This window comes from Vicugna pacos, chromosome 32 (genome assembly GCF_048564905.1).
Source record: "Vicugna pacos chromosome 32, VicPac4, whole genome shotgun sequence".
NCBI lineage: Eukaryota > Metazoa > Chordata > Mammalia > Artiodactyla > Camelidae > Vicugna > Vicugna pacos.
The window spans coordinates 13,877,411-13,887,403 of NC_133018.1; the positions used below are offsets into that span (position 1 = coordinate 13,877,411).

At 50.3% G+C, this 9,993-nt stretch overlaps 1 protein-coding gene across 1 annotated transcript in view; it reads right to left on the minus strand.

Moving 5' to 3' along the window:
• Positions 1 to 9,320, minus strand: part of NOS1 (nitric oxide synthase 1) — a 105,510-nt gene extending 96,190 nt beyond the window's left edge. The window contains exon 1 of the mRNA XM_031670011.2: positions 9,218 to 9,320. The gene's annotated coding sequence lies outside the window, so the exon portion shown is untranslated. The remainder of the gene's footprint in view (positions 1 to 9,217) is intronic.
• Between the last annotated feature and the right edge of the window lie 673 nt (positions 9,321 to 9,993).

Genomic DNA, 9,993 nt, shown 5'->3' on the forward strand with positions numbered 1-9,993 from the left:
GGCCCTGAGCAAAGGTGCAAAGAATACTGGCCAATGTTATCATTGCTGGAGCCATGTTGACACTCCCAGCTCCTACTTCAGAATTCTTTCAACATCACACTGCTTTCACTAAGAAAGTTCCTCTGCATTTAAGCCAGTACTATCCTTGAAGGTCAATGATAAAATCGCAGGGTCCCTGAGACACCAGAACTAGAATGCCTTGCTTGGCATCTGTGAATCTCTCTGTTTCCACAACATGCACACCTGGCTGGAATGACCCAGCTGGCCATCATTCCTGAATATGGCTCAGGACAACACAGCATAGACATTCAACAGACACTAAACCAGTTGCTTGCTGACTGAACTCCAAACCTATTTCAGCAGCTTATTCAACAAATCTTATCTCCTTAATAGACCGGACGCTTTACTGACCCAGGACTCTACCCTACCATTTGCTGGCGAAGTCTCAGACGCCCTGGCACAGCTCATTTGAGCTTCTTATGATGCCCACTCCCATTTCCTCAAAGTGCCCTGAGTTAAAGCAAATGCCTGATTCATTTTGAGGACTTCCTGAGGATCCTACAGAAAACTGGAGGCACTGCAGCACCTCCCAGATCAGGGAAGCATCTTTCTGCTCAAAGCTAATGAACTGAGCTTGGTTTTACTGACGACTATCAGCAAGCTCTTCCTCTTCTCCTTGCCTGTGCTGGTTGTCCTGTGTCCTTTGCCTCCGATCCTCCTTGTCCTCTGGCTTCTGATTGGGTCTGATCAATGGGAGGCACAAAAGAGATATAAAGCAGAGGGAGGAAGAGAGGGGCTGCTGTCTCTTCCTCTCTTGCCTCTTGTCTTGGTGCCGTGGTCTGGAGAGGTCCACAATCCTGTGTGAGCAAAGCAGCTCCTGGGACCACCCCCTGCCTCTGCCACCGCATTCCATGGCCCCAAGGGCCTCAGTAACACTGTTTCCTCCCCCTGCTTCATCAGGCAGGGATGGTCATCACTTCCCTTATTGCAAATCTCTGGATACTTTGCCCTCTCTTGTTGGTGTTTCAAACCATGTCCTTGAATAATTCCTTTATTAAATTATCATGGAATAAAGTGTTGCAGCTGCAGGTACCTTCTGCTTGGACCCCGAATGACAAATCTTCATCCTCACTGCACTCTGAGTCCAGGGATAAGGAATATTAGAAGTAAGCTTATGGTGAAGGGCATAGCATGTCTAAACTGCCTCATCTGAATGGCCATCCGCATTCTTACTATAGACATACAGAGCACCCAGGTATGAGCCAAGCATTTAATGGTCCCAGTAACCCAGTGAAGTGCAGTCATCCCTCGTGTTTACAGAAGAGGAAAAGGACGTTTCAAGAGAGATGAAATAACCTGCCCAAGGTTACACAGTGAATAAGGGGTAGTGGCTGGATTCGAATCCAGCTTGGCCAGAACACTGCCTCCTCTGCATCACCTCATATTCGAGAGATGATGTCATGGCGAGTCAGACCCCCGTGCCTGGGAGAAAAGCTTGCTGACACTACAAAGGATGTCAAAGCTGCAATTCTGAGTCACCCTTGGGAGCTCAAACACCTTCAGGCACGCCCTGGCTACCAAGCCAGTGGTGAAAAAGGCAAGTTTGGAAGATATTCCAGGGACGAACCTCCAGCTCATTTCTCAGTTCCTCAAGAGGCCCGGAGTCTGTTCTGTTGCTGACAGAGGGAACTGTCGCCGGCTCACCGCTCAGTGCCTGTGATGTAATGAGCACTGTGGAAGAGGGCTCGACTGGGATGCTAAACAGCCGTAAATGACATTGTCACCAGCCTTCATAAAGCACAGTGACTCACAGCCCTAATTAAAATGCTGAGGGGAAAAATGTAAAGAAAGTCTGCCATGGAAAACAGTGACATTCTGCTAAACTGCAGGGTTACTTCTTCCAGGAAAAAAGGTGCTTATGAGTATACGTATATGCGTGTGGGGGGAGTGGGGATAGAGATGGGGAGGCTGAAGATTATTCTCTTAAGAAACTGGGGAAATTTTAATTACAGAAGAAAGTCTAACTAATGCTTTTCTTGCCACCCAACATCTTATTGTGAAATATTTAAACACAGAAAATTTAAAAGAACAATATAATAACACCTATAAACTTCTAAGTATATTCAACAATTATTAGCATTTGCCATATTTGCCCTGTCTGTTCTATCTATCTATCTATCTATCTATCTATCCATCTGTCCATCCATTCATCCATCCATCATCTCTCTCTCTCATTCTATCTACCTAACACCTATCTCTCCATTCATCTATCTATCATCCATCCATCCATCCTTCCAATGATCTATTCATCCATTCACCCACCCACCTACCTACCTCCTTACATATCTGTTATCTATCATCTCTCTCTGACTCTCTCTCATCCTTACATGGAACCATTTGAAAATAAGTTGCAGATGTCATGAGGCTTCTTAAGCATGCACATCCTAGACGAAAGATACTTTCACTCAGAACTCACAGTACCATCATTACACCTAAGAAAATTAATAATACTTGCAAAATTTCACCAAATATTCACTTAAGGTTGTGTTTTAAACAATGGCAACCAAAGGAGTAAATCTAATCGCCACTGCTCAGGAGAAAAGTCAGTCTACTGCACAGAAACAGACTGTCAAGGAATTCTTGAGTGGGAAGATATTTGGCTTCATGGGGGCTGGTTCCTATCACTAGAGTCTCAAGATGAGGTGTACGGGACACAATGATTGACTCAGGCACGAGTTTAGAACCAGACAAGAAGTCCAATCTGATTACACAGTATTGTTTTTAAAAAGAGCCCTCCTCCAAAGGAAGTCGCCACGTGGTTTCATTCAATGTAGCCACCAGTTTTAACCGCAAAAACGTGGCTCCCAATGCATTCTTGCTGTTTCTGAAAAGCAAATGAACTCTTCAAAGCCCGATGAGATAGTACCAGTGGTGAGATTCAGAAAAGAAATACAACTTCTGAAGGCAAGTCTTGAAGAAGGGACGCCCAAGAAGTCCTGGGCACTGAAGACAGTAGTTAAGGAAACAACATTTATCTGCATGTAGGAGTTTTGCGTGTTTGTTAAAAAATAATCAAAAACAATAAAAATATCAGGCCAAAAAAATCCATCCAGTCTCATCCTTTTATAGCATGCATTGTGTGAAATCAAGGGATTTCAGTTCAGTGACTACCGAGAGATCAGGGGAGAAATGACAAACTGAAGTCTTTTCAGCTAAGACTGATCTTAATAAACTAGCACATAGGTGTTATTGACTCCTCTCATTACCTGAATTCTGGTACATGAATATAATTGGTTTTCATTTTCCTTACTGAATATTTCAGAGCGAAGAGACTGCTTCAAAAATCAAAGAGAAAAACCTGCCCAAAATATGTCAGTTGCTCTCGAGTACTGTTCTGATTTATCCCTGTAGGTTACATTTTTAGGCTAAAAATTCCTGGAATGAAATACAGCACAAGGCGATCCACATGGCTATTTCAGCGACCAAATAGGATGGATCTGCTCACATCACCTGCCCCATTGCATTCTAGCTATGGGCAAGTGGATCCCTTTCTCGGACACCAGGAGCTACTTGAGGGCAAGGACAGTGCTTTCCACTTCTTTCTGCCCCACCCTCTATGCGGGGTCTGGCACAGAACTGGGGGCTCAGGGCTTGCTTGTTAAATGAAAAAGTGGCCACCCTGACTTGTTTATGACAAGAAATCCTTTAGCTGAGAGACGCTGGCTGCTTGACACTGTCTGAAGCCAGGCAAGCTTTTTGAGTTCATCAGCTCCCTTCTTCACCTCTACCTGCAAACGGGTCCTAGAATGGCTCACCTCTTTAACCCCCAAGGTAGCAATTTAGCCATCAGGTTCTCAGTAAAGAGATTCCTGAGTATTATTTAATGCTGGTGGGTAAAAGTTTCTGGCAAAAGTTGAGACACTTTTTTGGACATCCCTGAAAAAATCTGTGGAATTTCTTTTAGGTGACTTTAGCTCAAGACTCCAGATGACTAAAAAGAAGGTCCATGTTTTCTGGGGATCCCATTTGAGAAGAGATGATCTTATGAGGTAGGTGACAGAGTACACAAATCGGAGGTGGGGAAAAAGAAAACATTAGCCAGGCTGGAAATGGAGATTTTGCCCCTGCAAAGGGCATCTGTTTTCAATCCTAACAGAGCAAGCTTTCTTTTAGGAGCTGTCAGCAGAAATCACGAATGACACTGATGGATGAGAGTGGGGCGACTGTTTTTCTCAGGCGAGACATAGAACGTAAGGTGGAAAAGATCGTGGAGGAAAGTTAGTCCAGGGGTCGTAAACTGAAATGTCTCAAAGCAGGCAAGTGACATAAACAATATTTAATGGTGGGGGGCTATGATCTAAAGGCAACAAAAACGGACCAGATCAAACCAAACCAAAACACAAACCCTGTACCAGACAGACAGAACGTATCTGCATGCTTCCAAATGCAGTTGCCCTTGAATTCCAGCTCCTTCATTTCATAGATGAGAAGAGTGGGGCTGAGTGAGTGGAAGGGGCCTATCTGAGCTGGCTAACTAAAGGGGTCTCTCCTTTTTGCATTTCTTTTCTTTGTTCTGATCACTGACACAGGCCTGATGCTGTCTGTCCCCTTTCCAGAATTACATTTACACTGTCTCACTCAATCCTTCTAACAACCCCATGCAGTAGTTATAGCCCCCATTTAATGGATGACCTGCCTGAGGTTCAGAGAGGCTAACTCACTCACCCCGAGTCACAGAATCCACAAGTGCCAGAGAGCCTGGCATCAGACGCTTCCCCAAATGACATCCTCATTTGATTTTTGCTGTTTGCTCTGCCTTTCAACCTGGCTGCACTGGACCCAGTTCGGCATTGGAGACCTTGTTTGGCATCGGAGACCCTGTCACTGAGAGGGTGCTACAGATCAGGAGGCTACCAGTTCTGCTGCTGCCTCCTCTGTGAAGTCCTCCCTCATACTGCCAGTCACTTATCCTAGGTGCTGCAGAAACATTTCACCTCTGTCTCTCTTGTGCAGACTTCAAGCCTGGTACAGGGTTTGTTCAGGGACCCCTGCCCAACCAGACTGCAGGCTTTGTCAGAGCAGGGCTCACACCACCTTAATCCTGGCACCTGCCCTTGGGGCCGGGCACTGGGTCTGCCTTTTATCACTCATCATTACACATCTGACAAATGTGCTGACGTCTGCCGCAGAACCACACGTAGCTGCTCCTCGTCTTTGGCTTATCCTCGCTAAATACAACTATGCCAAGATCGACGTCTGCTGCACCCCGTTAGCTGCACTTTCCTTGGGGACTTAGGGGCATTTTCTGTTGCTAGATCCTTTTCATTTAATAGATTCACATGGACTCAATTTTCCAGCATTGCAGAGTCCTGTTCATCATTCTCCTTCCCTAGGAACGGGCATGTAAGTGGCATAAACATATGTAGGACTTAACAAAGGTTGGGTGCAGACTGACGTGGCAGCTGCAATGAGCCCAAACCAATGGCTCTGGTGAAATGAATGATAGGTAGACAGGATTTATTAGCTCCTGTGATTATCTAGCTCCCAAAATTATACCCATAAGATTATTTTTAAAAAGGAATTTCCTCCCTAAAAAAGACAGATGGATCAACCAACGGAGTTAATGCCCAACGTTAGAATAGGACTCAGGGCTAATGCACAGCAAGGTCACGGTGGGGGAATCATGCTCATTCTTTCCTGAGTAGTTTGTCCAATCTATGACAACAACTAGGAGAGAGACGAAATTAAACTTCTTTTAAGTACAGAATCTGTGGGGCTTCTCTACACTGAAGTAAACATGGCATTATCATAAATGAGCACCAGGCAAAGAGTCAAGGCACTAAGGTTGTATCCTAGCTTTCTCAGTACGGTGCTGTGTGACTTTCAGCAAGTGATGCCTCTTTTCTGGGCTTTGGGTTCTCCATTTGTAAAATAAGGGTGCTCAACAAAAGCTGAGGGCATTAGAATCTCCTGGAGAAGTCTTGTTAAAAACATAGAAACTTCAAGTCTTCCCTGGGGACACTGATTCATTAGATCTGGGATGGGATCTCTGCTTTTAACCAACTTCTTGGTGGATTCAGATGTTGATGGCCCCTGGGCTGATGTTTTTGGCATCTGACAGTTTAGATATGTCCAAATGCTGTTGTGTATTAGAATGAGGAAAATGGCCGTGTTTATAGTTGTTGCAGCCTTTGTGGTGTTAACTACACAAACCCACACTGACCAGTGGTGGGAAGCATGCCCCTTTATTCAAAGGGCCAGATGAAAATTTCTCCTGGAATGCCAAATTCAACTTCTGAGCATTCTGGTTGCTAGTAGGAAAAAGCCCCAGTTCTAACGGGCACAATTGTTGCCTGAAGCTCTCTACCACATTCCAAGGTTCAATAACGCATGCAAAGACCCCAGAACCTGAGTAACAAGCGACATACTGACTGTTGTCATAAGACACACCAGAACATACACCCAAGAAGGCAGCACGGACGGACCTGCATGTGCTCACAGCACCCACATGAACTGCTCCCCAAGTCTTCCTGCAGTCTAGGGAATTAGCACCCCCACCAGTGGGAAAGTTTTTGGATCACTGTCCTGGTGGTACCTTGGACAGCTCCCTGCAGCTCGGCTGCAGAGACCCTCAGGGAGCAGCCTACCCCACCACGCCACTCCTAGCCTTGCACCCTTTCTGGGGAGGTCCTTCCCAAAGAAGACAAAGCCTTTGCAACGTGGCAGGTTGCGGGGAGGGCTGGCTTTAGCCATTTGGGGAAAACGAAGACGTAGGAAGAACAAACAACAGGCTGGTCTGGAAACCACATCCACGCTACTGGCCTCAAATGGTGCCACAGGAGACTTCCCTCTGGGGTTCTCTTTCTTCTATAATCACCAATCTTGGCATTAAAGTACTGTTCCAGAACACTCTTGACATACGTTATCACAAAATCTTCAAAACAATCCCTTGTGGAAGTTATTGTCCTCATATGGCAGATAATGGAATTGAAGCTCTGATAGGGGTCACATATGCATAGAGTGAGCTAAGCTTGGCCTCAATCAAGGGTCCTTACCAGATCTCTCTATGTTGCCTACTCTTTCCCTTCGTGACTGGGATTTTGGGGTAGCCTCCAGCTGTGCAGGTGTATCAAGAAATGGGTCTGTCGGTGCCAAGGCAGGAGCACAGACTGCTTATGAGTCGCGCCACTTACCAGATAGGTGATTAGGGGTGGAGCGTTTGGCTCGCCCTGCCTCAGTTTCCAAAGCTACAAAATGGGATTTCAGATCGCTGTGCTGGTGACGTGGGGGAGGTTTTTAGAGTATTCCTGGGATACCTGGTGTGCAACAGCACCTTGGAGACAACACAAAGCTGTGTGCCCTTATGGGTGCTCTTGGAAACTCGTGGAAAGGACGGGTGGGAGGGTGGAAATGGTGGGACAGGATGACTCCCTCTGGACACATGTCAAGGCTTCTCAAATCTCTCTGCTGAGATGCCTGAGAGCAGAGGAGAATGGATGGCAGCCCTGCAGGCTGGGGCACAAGAGGCTCCTTCTCAGTTTTACCTAAAGTTCAAAATATCAGTGGGGAAAATCAACGCTCCCTTGTACCTTTATGAACTCAGTGTGTTTGCTGCAATCCCAATTAGAGAAATGTGGAAGAAATGGGGAAGTTTCCCTCATTCCTCTGGGGGACTAGCTTGAGGAGTAAGCTCCTTCCTCCTTTCTTCCAAGGTACTGGGCCACCAGAGGCCAGACGATGGGTCCTGGGTGCCCTCCCAGCATCACACACACCTCTGCCCAGGGACACTCCCTCTGTGGCTGCTTGGGCGCTCTTCTGGGGCTGAGCTCAGGGTTTGAGTTGGGTTATGGGAGTAGAGAGGTCTCACCTGCCAGTCTTCCCGGGGCTACTTGGGTCCCGTGCACGCCCAATCCAACGCAGCCTGGGGACCCTAAGGGGCAGACTCCTGGTTCCTATTGGCGGGAAACTCCCGACCCTCTAGTCTCCCAGATCCATTCCGGGGCGTTATAATAATAAAATACCAGCAACATTTCCCGCGTGTTGAGCGCTTGCCTCGGGCTTTACATTCACATTTGTGATTTTTAAGGTCCCCACGACAGTCCAGTCGCACGAGAAATGTATTGTTTCCCTCATTTTACAGACAAGAGAACTGAGGCTTGGAGAGGTAAAGGGACTAACTTGAGGCAACACAGCAAGTAAAGGGTAAATCTAAGATTAGAACCCAGGGGTGTCACTCGGAAGCTATCTGCTCTCGCTCTGCTGCCTTCTCGGTGCGCGCCTCCTCTCCGGGTGCCCGCCCCAGACAGCGCGGTCCGAGCGAGCCGAGAGCCGCGGGCGCCTCGGCCACAGTGCCCTGGGGTGGAGGCGAGGGGCTCGAGATCTCTAGGGCACAGTCCGGAGAACCCTGTCCGGACTCTCGGGCCCACGGACACCTCGGGTGTCCCTGGAAGTTGGATCTCATGGGGGACCCTGCTCCGACCCTCAGTTACCTGAACGCAAACCCACTGCTCGTGCGCGGTACACTGCAGAGCCCTGAATCCCAGGGGAGTGAGCCCCTAGCCCGTCCCGGAGCCCTAGAGCCTCATTCGACCAACTTTCCTAGGCTCTGGGAGCCAGTGCTCTTGCACCCGAATCCCGCCCGGACGCAGGAAGTAAGAGGTGCAGGCGGCCCCGCCATTCCCGGGAGCGCGGTAAGAATCCTCGCAAAGTTGGAAGCCAGGCGGGAGCAACAACGTCCCTCAGGAACAGAGCCCTCCCAGCCTCAGGCCCCCCGCCGCGGGTGGCGAGCGGGGCCAAGAGTCCGCCATTACGGCGGGCTCGAGGCGGCCGTGCCTCGGGAGAGCCGGGCACGGAGGAAAGCTGAAAGTTGAGGTCGGGCAGGTGCAACAATCCCCCGGGACCGGCGTCCCCCAGCCTCCGGCTGCCCGCGGGGAGTAGCGCGCGGTGCCAAAGGGGCCGCCATTACCGCAGGCGCGCAGCGCGGAGCCGAGCGCGCGGCGGAAGACGGACGCGGGTCCCTGCAAAGTTGGAGCGCGTCAAGCCTCGGGACCGGCGCCCTCGGCCTGGGGCCGCCCGCTGGGAGGAGAATGAGGCCGCCGGGACCAAGTTGGGACGCGCGCAAACCTCGCGCCTCCCCGCGCGCACTGAGGGCTGGCGCGGGAGCCAGGAGCCCTAGGGGACGGCGAAGGGACGCGGGACGCCGGGGCCGAGAACTCACCTGACGCCGAGCCAGGCGGCGCCGAGGCTGCCTCTTCGCGCTGCGCACCCGCCCGCCCGCTGGTCCGCTCGCCAGCCCGCCTCCTCCTCCTCCTCCGTCTCTTCCTCCTCCTCCTTCTCTCGGGCGCCCGCAGCCGCGGCGCTCGGGGTTCCGTATCCTCCCGGTCCGCCGCCCCGCGCGGCTAGAAGGCGCCAGTCGCACCCACTCACCTCTGGGTAGGAGCCGCGTGCGTCCCTCCCCCTTCCCCGCCGCTTTGTGCCTCTCCGATCCCTCCCCGCCCCCTCTCGCCGCGCCCCCACCCCTCGCAGGTCCCCTCCCACCCCTCGCAGGTCCCCTCCCCTCCCTCTGCCCCAGCGAACCCAAGTTCGGGACGGAGGCTGTGGGCTTCCCCGGCGCGCGCCCCGGCTCACCCCGTCCGCCACTCGCCGCCTGGCCGCCCCGCGGAGGAGCCGCGGCGCTAAGTAGCTCCTCGCCCGGCGGCTGGAAACGCGGCGTAAATATGTAGGGACGGAGCCGTGAGCTCAGCGAGGGTCGTGAGGGGGAATTTATTTCTTAATGTCCCTCCTTTATCCTATCATCGCTGAAACGAATTAGCGGTGACGTCCAACCCGGCTGGTTTATGGGTGTGGGGCGGGAGACGTCGCAACCCTCATTAAAAGAGCCGCTCTGGGCTCCAAAGCATACATCTTTTATATAACCTAATTTCCATTTTTTTCTATCAGGAAACACACACACACACACACACACACAAACACACACACACCCCTTGACAATTT